The sequence below is a fragment of the Microcaecilia unicolor genome, chromosome 10 (assembly GCF_901765095.1).
Source record: "Microcaecilia unicolor chromosome 10, aMicUni1.1, whole genome shotgun sequence".
NCBI classification, from domain to species: Eukaryota; Metazoa; Chordata; class Amphibia; order Gymnophiona; family Siphonopidae; genus Microcaecilia; species Microcaecilia unicolor.
In genome coordinates this window covers 110721438-110736783 of record NC_044040.1, presented here as the reverse complement: position 1 = coordinate 110736783, position 15346 = coordinate 110721438, and the positions used below count along the sequence as shown (strand labels likewise).

The window sequence follows — 15346 nt, the reverse complement described above, 5'->3', positions numbered from 1 at the left end:
GGGGGAGACCCACCCGAAGGCTCACCGCCACCAGCAGGGGAATGGACAGCCCTCACCTGCACTCCAGACGAAGCACCACCGTCTGACGACATCAGCACTAGTGGAGGTCCCGGTACCACCGACGCAGCCTTCCGATGTCTCAGCCCCGACGATGCAGAGGGTCGATGCCTCGATGCAATCGATACAGTCACGGCCGAGGGCGGAGGTCTTGATGCTGTCGACGTTGACACACTCGATACTCCCGGTGCCGATGCCGACGCAGAGCCCGAGAACAAAACGTTCCACTGGGCCAACCTCGCTACCTGAGTCCTTTTCTGTAAAAGGGCGCAAAGACTACAGGCCTGCGGGCGGTGCCCAGCCCCCAGACACTGAAGACACGACGCGTGCCTATCAGTGAGCGAGATTACCCAGGCGCACTGGGTGCACTTCTTGAAGCTGCTGGGAGACTTTGATGACATGAGCGGAAAAATCACGCCGGCGAAATCAAAACTCGTAATTGCGGTAAGGCACCAAAAAGAGGGAGAGAAAAAAACTCCACCCGAGGCCTCAAAGGGGCCTACCCCGAAAACGAAAGAAAACTTATCGGGGCCAAAAACTAGAAATACGGGGAAGGGAAAAAGACCGAAAGGCCCTTTTCCGAAATCCTTTTTTTTTTTTTTTTTTAAAGCGGAAAAGTCAAAAGACGCGCGAGGGTCAACTTAAGGGGCACGAACGGCGCAAACACGACCGTACCGAGCGCGGACAAAAGTAGACTGACGAACACGAGGCGGTTCGGGCGGGAAGACGGCCGCGCGAGGACTAGCAAAGGCCTTTGCTAGTGAAGTTTCCGATTGGAGGGGCTGCCGTGGACGTCACCCCATCAGTGAGAACAAGCAGCCTGCTTGTCCTCGGAGAAACTCTGAAACAATTTTATTCTTCCTTCAATACATACCATCCTACAATCAGATTCAAAATTGACTACTCCCCAGAAAAAGTCAATTTTTTGGACACCACGGTCTCAATCAGTGATGGCTGTATACAAACATCTATATACAAGAAACCCACAGACAGATGCAGCTATCTCCACAACTCCAGCTTCCATCCTTCACATACAAAAAGATCCATCATTTACAGCCAAGCCACAAGATACCACCGTATCTGCTCTGACCCAGGGGACAGAGACAGACACCTTAAAAGCCTGACTGCATCCTTCAAACAGAAAGGCTACAACCCCAAAATAATCTCCAAGAATATTGCCTCCTCCCTCAAAACACCCAGGGAGAATCTGCTACAGTACAAGGAGAAAAAAGCCACAGACAGAATCCCCCTTGTAGTGACATACAATCCAGAGCTGGAAAAACTGAGGAAAATCATAAGAGATCTACAACCTCTACTCTAGAAGGATGAATTATTGAAAGAGATATTCCCATCCCCACCAGTACTGGCCTTCCGACAGCCACCCAACTTAAAACACAAGCTAATCAGAAGTAAACTTCCATCACAGACTGAAAAGGAACAGAAGGGCACACTTCCCTATAATTTATCCAGTTGCAAACTATGCCAAAACATTTCACAGGACCCCTGTCAGGTTCTCAGGTTCAGAGCCCACGGGGCCGGGCTCTGGAGCAAACGTGAGCCCTTGGGCTGCTGCCGAGGAGTGTCAGCAGCAGGCAAAACCCACCAACCGGGTAAGCACACCGGCAGGGACTGCAGGCACTGCCCAGCGAACCGGAACACATGGACTGGAATCCCCCGGACTGGAGGACACAGGACTGGAACACACACCGGGCCGGAACACACTGGACTGGAGCACACCGGACTGGAGCACACTGGTCTGGTCCGCACAGCTTCACCTGCGCTTAGCTACTACGCCCCCCAGGAGTTGAGCTCCTGGGTTCGAGTAGCCGACAGGACTTACTGGATACCGGATGAGATAGGGACCAGGACTGGAAACAGAAGTGCTCCTAACCCTAAACTGATCTACGTGCTCCCAAGCCCTAAACCAGCAGGAGTGTTCCTAACAGTAAACTGACAAAAGGACTTCCTAAGCCCTATACTAAACAGGAGCTCCTAAGCCCTGCTCAAGAAAGGGACTTCCTAAGCCCTAAACTAACAGAGCAGGGAACTAAACACAAAGCTAACACAGGTGCTACTAAGCACCAAGCTACAAGCAGAGCTCTACACTAATAAGCTAAACACAAAACTATCAAGCTACCTAAGCACTGCTCTAGCAAGCTAGATACAACTAACAAGGTGCTTCCTAAGCACTACTCTGGCAAGCAACCAGAAGAGCTCCTAGCACTAAAAGGGAAGACAGGGGAGCCACAAGGAAAAAGAAGGGAAGCTAACACATAAGCCAAAAGTGATTCTAAATCACCAAACACCAACAGCAAAGACTGCAAAGCTCCCAATAGCACAAACACCAGAAGTACTTCTAACAGCAAACTCTGCAGTGTTCCTAATAACACCAAACCCTGAAGTACTTCTATCAGCAACAGATCTTCCAAAGCCCTACACATAGCAATGCTTCCAAAACCAAGAGGGAAAAGCAGGAAAGCTAAACACACAAACACCAGTGCACACTGCACTAACACTAACCTGGACCTTAGCAAAAGCAAGCAGGGAAACTAGACACAAAGTCAGAAGTGCACACTGCACCACCCTACCTAAAGCAAACACCACCGTAACAAAAGGGAAAAACAGGGAAGTCAAACACACAAGTCACAAGTGCACACTGCACTAAACTAACCTGGACCTAAAGCAAGTAGCCAGAAGCAAACGCCACTGTTGCAAAGGCCCTGAAGGAAAGAACCCACTTCCTTATCAAGGCCCTCCCTGATGATGTCACACTCCCTAGACCCAGGCAACAGCACACTAACCCAGAGAGCACACTGAAAACCATAGAGGCCCAACCCACACCAATGCAACACCAGGAAACACTTGAAGCCAGTACACCCAAAGAGAGTTAGAGCAACTCAGACTACCCACACAGGTGCAGTATAGTGAAACAATTAGAGCCCTGCTGCTGGAAGCTGCCAGCACAGAGAGACAGAGCCAGCTCAGAAAGGACAGAGAAAAGAAACAGAAGCCAGCTAAGAAGCTGAACCCCAGGAAAGAGGTAAGCTTGAGAGGGGTTCAGACCCCAATCATAACAACCCCACAGTCATCCACAAAGGAAAGATATTCAACATAAAGGAATCTTTCACTTGCTCATCTTCCAATGTGGTATATATCATTCAGTGTAAAAAATGTAACGAAGGATGTTATATTGGAGAAACAGGTCAGATGCTTAAGACAAGATTCAATTTACATAGACATCATATGAATAATACTGGTGTCAGTAGGGCTCCCACACCTGTTGGTCAGCATTTTACAGGACCAGGACACTGTACCAGTGATTTCACAGTGAGAATCCTGAAAGGTAACTTTAAAACCATACAAGAACGTAAGACCTTTGAAGTCAGAATGATTGAATATTTTAACACCCAACAGAAAGGACTTAACAAGGATCTGGGGTTCCTAGCCCATTATAAACCATAAAGTTGTATTTCTCTGTTGATCACCTCTCCCCTCACCTATCCACACCCATCCTGTTAGAATATCAATGATATGCTTTGATGTCGCCATGCATACCTCCTACCCACCCCCATCCTCCCACCCTGTCAGACTGTCATAGTAATGCTTGAATGTTTTCACTTATATACACTGTCAGCTAGCACATTTGCTTATTTCCGATCTGACGAAGAAGGGCAACCTTCGAAAGCTAATCAAGAAATGTATTAAGTTATTCCAATAAAAAAGGTATCATCTTATTTTCTTTTCCATGTTTTATTTTGTTTGATTTCTATTGATAACCTTAAGAGTGGACTAACACGGCTACCACACTCCTCTACTGAATCTAGATCAAAAGAGAAAGATGGTTACTACTCTTCCTATGAAAACTTATTCCGTTATTAAACTCTTCCAAGCTAACCACTACGTTCTCCGGCAACGAATTCCAGAGTTTAATTACACGTTGGGTGAAGAAACATTTTCTCCGATTTGTTTTAAATTTACTACACTGTAGTTTCATCGCATGCCCCCTAGTCCTAGTATTTTTGGAAAGCGTGAACAGACGCTTCACATCCACCTGTTCCACTCCACTCATTATTTTATATACCTCTATCATGTCTCCCCTCAGCTGTCTCTTCTCCAAGCTGAAAAGCCCTAGCCTCCTTAGTCTTTCTTCATAGGGAAGTCGTCCCATCCCCGTTGCACCTTTTCCAATTCCACTATATCTTTCTTGAGATGTGGCGACCAGAATTGAACACAATACTCAAGTTGCGGTTGCACCATGGAGCAATATAATGGCATTGTAACATCCTCACACCTGTTTTCCATACCTTTCCTAATAATACCCAACATTCTATTCGCTTTCCGAGCCGCAGCAGCACACTGAGCAGAAGGTTTCAACGTATTATCGATGATGACCCCCAGATCCCTTTCTTGGTCCGTAACTCCTAATGTGGAACCTTGCATTACGTAGCAATAATTCAGGTTCTTTTTTCCCACATGCATCACCTTGCACTTGCTCACATTAAACGTCATCTGCCATTTAGCCGCCCAGTCTCCCAGTCTCGTAAGGTCCTTCTGTAATTTTTCACAATCCTCTCGCGAGTTAACGACTTTGAATAACTGTGTCATCAACAAATTTAATTACTTCGCTAGTTACTCCCATCTCTAAATCATTTATAAATATATTAAAAAGCAGCAGTCCTAGCACAGACCCCTGAGGAACCCCACTAACTACCCTTCTCCATTGTGAATACTGCCCATTTAACCCCACTCTGTTTCCTATCCTTCAACCAGTTTTTAATCCACAATAGGACTTTTCCTCCTATCCCATGACCCTCCAATTTCCTCTGTAGCCTTTCATGAGGTTCCTTGTCAAACGCCTTTTGAAAATCCAGATACACATTGAGGCTTATTTTCAAAGCACTTAGCCTCCCAAAGTTCCATAGAAACATATGGAACTTAGCCTCCCAAAGTGCTTTGAAAATATGCCTCAATATCAACCGGCTCCCCTTTGTCCACATGTTTGTTTACTCCTTCAAAGAATTGAAGTAAACTGGTCAGGCAAGATTTCCCCACACAAAAGCCATGCTGACTCGGTCTCAGTAATCCATGTCCTCGGATGTGCTCTGTAATTTTGTTTTTAATAATAGCCTCTACCATTTCCCTGGCACCGACATCAGACTCACCGGTATATAATTTCCCGGACGTCCAGTTCCATACAAGGACTGTCTTAGGAGGGGAGATATAGTCTAGGACCTCGAGCATCTTGGCCCTGGGCTCATCCTCCACTTCTATGGGGAATGGAATAGCATTAGCCATTTCCCTCACAAAACATGTAAAAGAGAGGCTCTTGCATGGAGACAGTCTCCTCTCAGGCCGTGGGGAGGGCTCAGAAGAGATTCCATACTTGTCAGAGTTAAAGTACCTGGGATCCTCTTCTGATTCCCATGAGCGCTCCTCCTCGGTGTGATATAAAACTTCCTGAAGAGATGTCCGAGACCGAGCCTGCCTCAATTCCGATAAGCCATGTCCTCAAGAGCGGCATCGAGAGACCGGTTCTCTCCTCGACTCCGGAGAAACTTCCTCCACCAATGTCGTGGGGGTACCGGCCTGGGTGGCAGTCAACACCAGGGCTGCAAGTGGCGCTGGCGTTAGAGGCAGCACCACAGGCTGAGGGCCACACGGGGCCACATCGCCGGATGCGCTCATCAAGGGCCTACATTGGAAAAGACTGTGGCATTGACTGAGGCACAGGTTGCAGAACCGCTGGGGTCGATGCGCAAGCAGCATCTTGGCTGCTTGGAGGCACACACATGTAAAGATGTGGACTGATGACCACGTTGCAGACTTGCAAATCTCTTCAATGGAGGCTGACTTCAAGTGAGCCACCGACGGAGCCATGGCTTTAACATTATGAGCCGTGACATGACCCTCTACAGTTAGCCCAGCTTGGGCATAAGTGAAGGAAATGCAATCTGCTAGCCAACTGGAGACTGTGCGTTTTCCGACGGCAACTCCCCTCCTGTTGGGATCGAAAGAGACAAACTGGGCAGACTGTCTGCAGGGCTTCATCCGCTCCACATAAAAGGCCAATGCTCTCTTGCAGTCCAAGGTATGCAAACTGCTTTCGCCAGGGTGGGTATGAGGACGGGAAAAGAATGTTGGCAAGACAAATGACTGGTTCAAATGGAACTCCAACACCACCTTTGGCAGGAACTTAGGGTGAGTGCGGAGGACTACTCTGTTATGATGAAACTTAAGATGCATGCACTACCAGGGCCTGAAGCTCACTGACCCTATGAGCTGAAGTAACAGCCACCAAGAAAATGACCTTCCAGGCCAAGTACTTCAGATGGCAGGAATTCAGTGGCTGAAAAGGAGCTTTCATCAGCTGGGTGCGAACGACGATGAGATCCCATGACACTGGCGGAGGTTTGACAGGGGGCTTTGACAAAAGCAAACCTCTCATGAAGCGAACAACTAAAGGCTGTCCAGAGATAGGCTTACCCTCTACACAGCGATGATAGGCACTAATCGCACTAAGATGAACCATTACTGAGTTGGTTTTGAGGCCAGACTCTGATAAGTGTAGAAGGTATTCAAGCAGGGTCTGTCTAGGTCAAGAAAGAGGATCTAGGGCCTTACAGTCACACCAGATGGCAAACCTCCTCCATTTGAAAGAGTAACACCTCTTAGTGGAATCGTTTCTGGAAGCAAGCAAGACTCTGAAAGACCCAAGGAGGCAAACTCTAAGCTCTCAACATCCAGGCCGTGAGAGCCAGGGACTGGAGGTTGGGATGTAGAAGCGACCCCTCGTGCTGGGTGATGAGGGTTGGAAAACATTCCAATCTCCATGGTTCTTCAGAGGACAACTCCAGAAGAAGAGGGAACCAAATCTGGCGCGGGCAGAAAGGAGCAATCAGAATCCGCAGTCTTGTTTGAGTTTCAGCAAAGTCTTCCCTACCAGAGGTATGGGAGGATACGCATACAGAAGGCCTGTCCCCCAATGCAGAAGAAAGGCATCTGACGCTAGTCTGTCATGGGCCTGAAGTCTGGAGCAGAACTAAGGGACCTTGTGATTGATCTGAGTGGCAAAAAGATCCACCGAGAGGGTGCCCCACGCTCGGAAGATCTTGCAGGCTACGCCTATGTTCAGTGACCACTCGTGAGGTTGAATTACCCTGCTCAGCCTGTTGGCCAGACTGTTGTTTACGCCTGCCAGATAAGTGGCTTGAAGAAACATGCCACATCTGGACGGCTTCCTGAAACAGAGGGTGAGATCCGGTGTACCCCTGCTTGTTGGTGTAATATATGGCAACCTGATTGTCTGAATCAAAATGATTTGGTTGGACAGTCGATCTCTGAAAGCCTTTAGAGCGTTCCAGATCGCTCACAATTCCAGGAGGTTGATCTGAAGACCTTTTTCCTGAAATGACCAAGCTGCTTGAGTGTAAAGCCCATCTACATGAGCTTCCCACCCCAGGAGGGATGCATCCGTCGTCAGCACTTTTTGTGACTGAGAAATTTGGAATGGGCGTCCCAAGGTCAAATTGGATCGAACCGTCCACAACTAAAGGGAATTCTGAAAAATGGTGGGCAGTTGGATCACATCCTCTACATCCCCCGCAGCTTGATACCACTGGGAAGCCAGGGCCAACTGAGCTCATCTCATTTGTAGATGTGCCATGGGAGTTACATGAACTGTGGAGGCCGTGTGCCCCAGAAGTCTCAACCAGTTTCCAATCCAGTTCACCACTTTGAAGCGTATTTTCAAAGCACTTACTTACAAAATTATACAGTAACCTATGGAACTTTGGAAGTCTTTGAAAATGAGCCCTTTTGGGTTATTCAGGAGTCTTCTGTGAGGAATCGTATCAAAAGCTTTGCTGAAATCCAAACAGATTACATCTAGCACATGTCCTTGGTCCAGTTCTTTGGTCACCCAGTCAAAGAAATCAGATTTGTTTGGCAAGATTTTCCTTTGGGAAAACCTGCAACCCACTGGATTCTAGAAAGTTAACTATCTTTTCCTTTAGCAGTGACTGTTATTTTTCCTACCACCAAAGTGAGGTTTACCGGCCAATAGTTTCCCACTTCTTCCCTGCCCTCATTTTTGAGAAGAGGGATCACATCTGCACATCTCCAATCCTGTGGAACCTCTCCCATTTCTAAAGATCTATAGTTGTACACACTTCAGGGGATGGGCGGAGGTGGGTGTTTTGGGCAGGGTGTGAAAACCAGAATCATAAGTTTTCCATTTGTTTCATGCTTTAGAGGACTTTGTTCACTGTTATGTTATTGCCTATGTTTCATTCTCATGTACGACTGATGCTCGGCAGTTGCTATCTGCTCCTTTTGATCCTGAATAAAAACCATTAAACGTTAAAATAAATCCTTAAGAGGTCCTGCCAGCATTTCTCTGAACTCCCTTAGTATGCTACAATATATCTCATCCGGCCCCATAGCTTTGTCCACATTCAGATTTTCAAGTTGTTTATAAATACTTTCTTCCATGGAAGGTGCAATATCAACTCCATTCCCAGATATACCCTTGGCAGCTGACCGTGGTCCTTCTCCAGGATTTTCTTCCATGAACAGAGAAAGTAAGTATTTGTTTAGAACGTTCACTTTATCCTCATCACTCTCAGCATATTTCAGTCTTACAATTCCATTCCTGGCTTTTCTCCTTTCCCCAATATATCTGATGAAGATCTTGTCACCCCTCTTTAGCTATTTTTTCCTCCACCTCTACTTTCACAAGCTATGTTTCTCTCTTCGCTTCTTTGAATTTATTCTGGTAATCTTTTCAGTGATCTTCTTGTTGCGTTCTTCTGTATTTCTTGAACGCAGCCTCTTTTGTCCTTATTTTTTCAGCCACTTGTTTGGAGACCCATATAGGCTTCTCTTGTTTTTGTTTACTTTCCTTGTATAAAGATCTGTTGCCATATTTATAGCAGCATTCAGCTTGGACCACTGTGCTTCCACTTCTCCAATGCCTACCCCTCCCGCCAGCTCCTTCTTCAGGAATTCCCCCATTTTACCAAAATCAGCAAGTCTGAAATCCAGTACTTTGAGTTTTGTGCGTCTGCACTCTGTTTTCGCTCATATCAAACCATATCGTGCAATGATCAGTATTGCCTAGGTAGGCACAAACCCGGACGTTTAAATCTCTTCCTCCACTTGAGCACTAGATCCAGTGTCAATTGTTCCTGCTTGGGTTTGGTCACTACTTGTCTGAGGAAAGCACTTTGACAGGCATCCACAATATCTCTGTTTCTTTCCAATTCTGCCAATGAGATGTTACAATCCACATCAGGAAAGTTGAAATCTCCCAGCAACAGCACCTCCCCTTTCATTCCAACCTTATGGATATCTTGCATCAGATCCTTGTCCAGCTTCTCCATTTGTGCCAGAAGGTCTGTCAGCAGGACAGAAATATAGCAATTTATAGGAACCAGTAGCTCTCGAAGTCAGAGGAAAGAAAGTTTTTTTTTGTTTATATAGGATACATAGAGGTAAAGTCAGCAGATTATCAAGGAATCTACTTAGAGAGCGAGGCAACACAGATGAGAGAGCAGTTTATAATCTATGAATCAATCCAAGATACAAAAATCTGAAAACATATAAATTTGGAATAGCTTAGCTTCAGGATTGCAGTGCTTTTCAGGAGTTCCCAACTCTCCAGGAAGCAGCCCCTCCCTTAAACACATAGTTTCTACTAGGTACCAGGTACAATGGGAGCCAAATTAATAAAATTAAGCCTCAATCAACTCTGCAGTACGAAAATTCAAAAATACAACTCTTAGGGGAGGCAGGATATGTCCTGTTTCCTTGGAGAACACCTGCTACAGGTGAGTATTTTTGCATTCTCTGCGGACAAGAAGGATTCCCTAGATATCACACTCACCAAAAACAACTACCCAAGAACAATATATGCAATGGCAAGGCCAACCAGAAACCAAACAACCTGAACCTATATACAGTCTTATTCTGAAGGTGCAGCCTGCAACAGAATAAAAAATGGGCATAAAAGGGTGGAGTTGGATTCTAGACATCAAACAAATTCTGCAGGATTGTCTGAGCAAACCAGCTGTTGCATTAGTTATGCTGCTCAAAGCAGTAATGAGATGTGAATGTGTGGACTGAAGACCACACTGCAGATTTGCAAACCTCTTCAATAGAGGCAGACCTCACATGGGCTACCAATATGGTCATGGCTTTGACATTGTGAGCTATGACATAACCCTAAAGAGTCAGCCCATCCTGGGCATAAGCGAAAGAAATGCAGTCTGCTACCAACTGTATAAAGTCTGTTTACCAATGGCTGCCCTCATCCTGTTTGGATCATAAGAAACAAGAAGTTGGGTGGACTTTAGCCCACACCAGATAGAAGGCCAAGGCTCGCTTTCAGTCCAAGGTGTATAGTGCGCTTTCGCCAGGATGAGCATGAAGTTTTGGGGAAAATGTTAGCAGGACGATTGACTGATTAAGATGCAACTCCAACACCATCATAGGAAGGAAATAAGGATATGTGTGGAGAAATACGCTTATGAAGAAACCTTGTGTAGAGTGGATCCACAACTAGGCCCTGAAGCACACTGACCTTGAGAGTTGAAGTGATCACTATCAAAAACAAGACCTTCATGTCAGGTACTTAAAGAGTCAAGTGTTTCAAAAGGAGTTTTCATCAGCTGGGTGAGAATGACGTTGAGGGTCCCACAATACAGTCAGAGGTGTGATAGAGGGCTTCGTCAATAGCAAACCTCTCATGATGTAAACAACTAGAGGTTGTACAGAGATGGGCTTACCCCCTAAACAGTGATAAGCACTGACTGTACTGAGATGAACCATTACAGAGTTGGGCTTCAAACTAGACTCAAAGAGACAGGATTCAGCAGCCAATCGAGGTCACAAGAACCTGGCAGAAACCCAATTAGTAGCAACATTCCATGCTACCAATCGCAGGGCAAGCAGTGGCTTTCCCCATATCTGTCTCAATAACAGACTATGGTTCTAAGTTCTCCAGGAACTTGTCCAAATCTTTTTTAACCTAGATACATTAACCGCTGTTACCACATCTCCAGCAAAAAGTTTCCAGAGCTTAGCTATTCTTTGAGTGAAAAATATTTCCTCCTATATACTTTAAAAGTATTTCCATGTGATTTCATTGTCCCCTGGTCTTTATACTTTTTGAAAGAGTTAAAAGTCGATTCACTTTAACCCATTCTACACCACTCAGGATTTAGAAGACCTCAATCATATCCCCACTCAGCCATCTCTTTGCCAAGCTGAAGAGGCCTAAGCTTTTTAGCCTTTCCTCATATGAGAGGAGTACCATCTCCTTTATCATTTTGGTTGCTCTTCTTTGAACCTTGAGATACGGCGACCTGAATTGAATGCAATACTCAAGGTGAGACGCACCATTGAGTGATAAAGAGGCATTATAATATTCTTGGTCTTAGTTTGTATCCCTTTCCTAATAATTCCTAGTTTCGTGTTTGCTTGTTTGGTCGCCACTGCACACTGTGCAGATTTCAGCATATTGTCAACAATGACACCTAGATCTTTTTCTTGAGTGCTGACTAAAAAGGTGGACCCCCAGCATCAGGTAACTATGATTCAGATTATTCTTCCCAGTGCGCATCATTTTTCATTTGTCCAAATTAAATTTCTGTCATTTGGATGCCCAGTATTCCAGTTTCCTAAGGTCTTTCTGCAATTTTTCACAATCCATAGCAATTCTACAACTTTGAATAGTTTTGTGTCATCTGCAAATTTAATCACCTCACTTGTCATTCCAATTTCCATGCAGGCTGTTATTTGTTCTAATTTCCACCTTTGTTAATACGTGGAATACATCTGGTCTGGGTTTCCATGATGGTATTTTTAAACAACGTCCATGCCTTATATAAAGTCCTAACCTTTGCATCTCATCCTTTTAGCTTCTTTTTAACCATTTTCCTCATTTTGTCATAGTCGCCTTTTTGAAATTTAAATGCTGCTATAGTAGATTTCTTTAGTGATCTCATTACAGATATCAGCTCAAATCTGATCATGTTTTGATCCCTGTTTCCCAGCGAATCCGTTACCATGCCCTGCATTCTACAAACAACTAGATCTAAAATAGCACCTTCTCTTATCAGTTCTTGAACCATTTGCTCCATAAAGCAGTCATTTATTACATCTAGGAATTTTACGTCCCTAGCGCTCCCTATTAACCACAAATCAGAAATGTCAGTTTTTGACAGTTTTTAAAGTTTAACAGTGGGACTCACACTTCCACTCTCATCAAAGTCTCATTCCCAACCCACCCTAGCTATCAACGTTAGCTGCTAAAATGTTTATCCTGGTTACCAAGGAAATTCAGCAAGCACATGCATTCCTTTGTTGGCATCCACACCATTCCACAGCCTTTGTACTACATTTAACTTCACAGTACAGCAAAAATAAAAATCCCTTAATCTCCCTACCTTGTCAAAGTTCCCCTAGATTCTTCCACATCTCTCACTGGCTGCTAACCAGCACTCTCTCTGCTGCACAAGTTTGCACAAGCGCCAAGCTGCCACCTTTTTCTGCCAAAGCCCCAGTACTGCCTGCCTACAAGGAGATGTGGCAGGTAGAGAGGCACATTATTTTTTTTTTTAACCCTGGTTACATAATTTTCTTTTGCCCCTGAGCAGAGAGTCTTTCTAACTATATCTGTGCTATTAAATTTTCTTCGTATAATCCAGTTTGTGTTAATTTATGTGTGGGCACTGAAGGAACCGTGGTGCTTCACAATGGTTCCTTCAGTGACAACACATACTTCACAAGTTGTACTGCTATAATTTCTAAAATAAACTGTTACAAAAAATTGCTTTATGTAATTTATTTTTATTTATTTTATCACATTTATACCCCACAATTTTCCCACATGTTTGCAGGTTCAATGTGGCTTACAATAAACCGAAAAGGCTATCGTCAATCCGGTAGTTATATAAATACAATAGATTGTAGTAGTCAGCAAGGAATGAAGAATAGGGTGTGAAGGGAAAGTGGGAAAAGGTAGAGAGTTCAAAATGGTCCATTTATGCTGTTTTGCAGGACTTTCTTTATATTGGATCATGGGGGTAGGGCCTTCCGAAACAGGTTGGTCTTGAGTAATTTCCTAAAGTTGAGATGGTTTGAATAGATTTGACAGCTTTGGCCAACACATTCCAATGTGGGTGCTGATGAAGGAAAAGCAGGAAGCGTAATTGGATTTATATTTGAGGCCGTTACAGGTAGGGTAATGGAGATTTAGGAATGAACGGCATGTGCTTGATGTATTCCTGGCCGGAAGATTGATTAGGTTATTCATGTATCCTGGGGCTTCTCCATAAAGAGTTTTGTGGACTAGGGTGCGAGAGTGCTTGAAGTTAAGTCGTTCCTTTACTGGGAGCCAGTGCAATTTCTCTCGAAGGTGCTTGTGTCACGGTTGTGCCCAGGTCCCTGGCTCGCGTCACCTCGGATCCCCAGGGTTTAGACCTGGGGATGCTGCGAAGTGATGGTTTACCGGTTTCCCATGTTCAGAAGATATGCTGGTCCGGTCTGGATCTTCCATCTCTCAGATTGTTTTGGGAGTTTTTTGGAACCAAGCAGCACCCATACCTGGTGACATCCCTTGTGACCTGCCTTTATTAACCACCTGGTAAGGTTTCCTAGTTGCCTTGCAACAGTGTTCTTCAGAGGCGTTCCTTTGGTGTGATTGGCTGCAGTGCCTAGTGCTTTTCGTGTTGGGGACTTTTACTCCTGCTTGTTTTTGGACTATTCTTCTGCCTGCCGCCTGCCCAGACCCGATTGTTTATTGGACTATTCTTCTGGTCTACAGCCTGCCCTGACCCGGCCTTGTTTCTGATTGTTCGTTTGCCTGTTGTTTTTCCTGGAACCCAGCGTGTTTCTAGTGTTCCTATATTTGTCAGCCTGCTGCTGTGTCCTGCCTTGTCCTGCAAGTCCTACCGGCCGCCTGAAGCCCAGAGCTCAACTCTTGATGAAAGGTGGCCAAGTGTAGGTGAAGCCTTGCTCCAGTCCACTTTGTTCCAGTTCCGGTCTGCCTTATCTGGTGTTGGGGTGATTCTCCTGCCGCTGCCGCTCCTCGGCAGTGGCCCAAGGGCTCACAAACCTAGGTTCCTGCAGTGTATACGTGACACTTGGAACTTTCAAATTTGGATTTACCAAAGATTAGTCTTGCTGCTGTTTTCTGGGCAGTCTGAAGTTTCTTTACAAGTTGTTATTTGCCTCCTGCGTATATCCCATTACAGTAGTCTAGGTGACTTAATACCACTGATTGGACTAGATATCGGAATATTTCTCTAGGGAAGAAAGATTTAATCCGCTTGAGTTCCACAATGAAAAAAACATTTTCTTTGCAGTAGAATTAGTTTGGTCAACTAGCGATAGGTTGCGATCGATGATTACACTGAGTATTTTTAAGCTCTCAGAGATAGGAAGGGTGATGTTTGGAGTGATTAAAGATGAAGGTTTGAACCTATTACATAAAGATGAATTAAAAAATGTTTGACTTAGAATTCCTATCATTCAGCATAAACTATTGCAGCGGAATTATGCGGGCTGCCAGAACTCACTGTTGAAAAGTTCCAGACAGTTCAGAACACCTGGCCGGCGAGACCTCGTTCTAAGAGAACGACGCTTTGTACATGCCGAACCCTTGCGTTTCAAATTACACTGGCTGCCTGTACAAGAGCGCATTGCCTTTAAGCTCTGCTCCTTGACCAATAAAATCATCTATGGGGCTGCCCCAGATTACATGCACCCCTTGATCGACCTTCTGCACAAAAATGCCAATCCTGCTGCTCGTTCCTATCTCCGTCTGCACTTCCCGAACTGTAAGGGTGTCAGGTACAAGAGGATCTTCGCCTTGTCCTTCCGCTATTGGAGTCCTAAGCACTGGAATGCACTCCCGCAACACCTTAAAACCCAAGCGGACCACTCCCTCTTCAAGAAGTTGTTAAAGACCTATTTCTTTGCCAAGACCTACTCCCCACTTTTCACCGTTGACTGATGCACTCTCCTTAACCCTTACCCTGTTAGATTCACCCTGTTAGATGTTTTTCATCCTGCCTCCTTCTTGTATACTTTTCTAAGTTTCCTATTTTGTGATTTTATTTAACTTTTTGTAAGCCACATTGTGCCGGCATGTGTGGGAAAATGTGGGATATAAGCAAACCATAAATAAATAAATAAACAAACAAACTAGATGTTAAGTGAAAGAATGAGGAGTACATATAAGGCAGACAATTTAAAGGTAGAGAGTGCATCAAGTAAGGGTTATCTA

General features: G+C 45.0%; 1 protein-coding gene across 5 annotated transcripts in view; it reads right to left on the bottom strand.

Annotated features, from left to right (window-relative positions):
- The window catches only part of PCCB (propionyl-CoA carboxylase subunit beta), an 840377-nt gene that overhangs the window by 387400 nt on the left and 437631 nt on the right, over positions 1 to 15346 (bottom strand). The window lies entirely within an intron of this gene.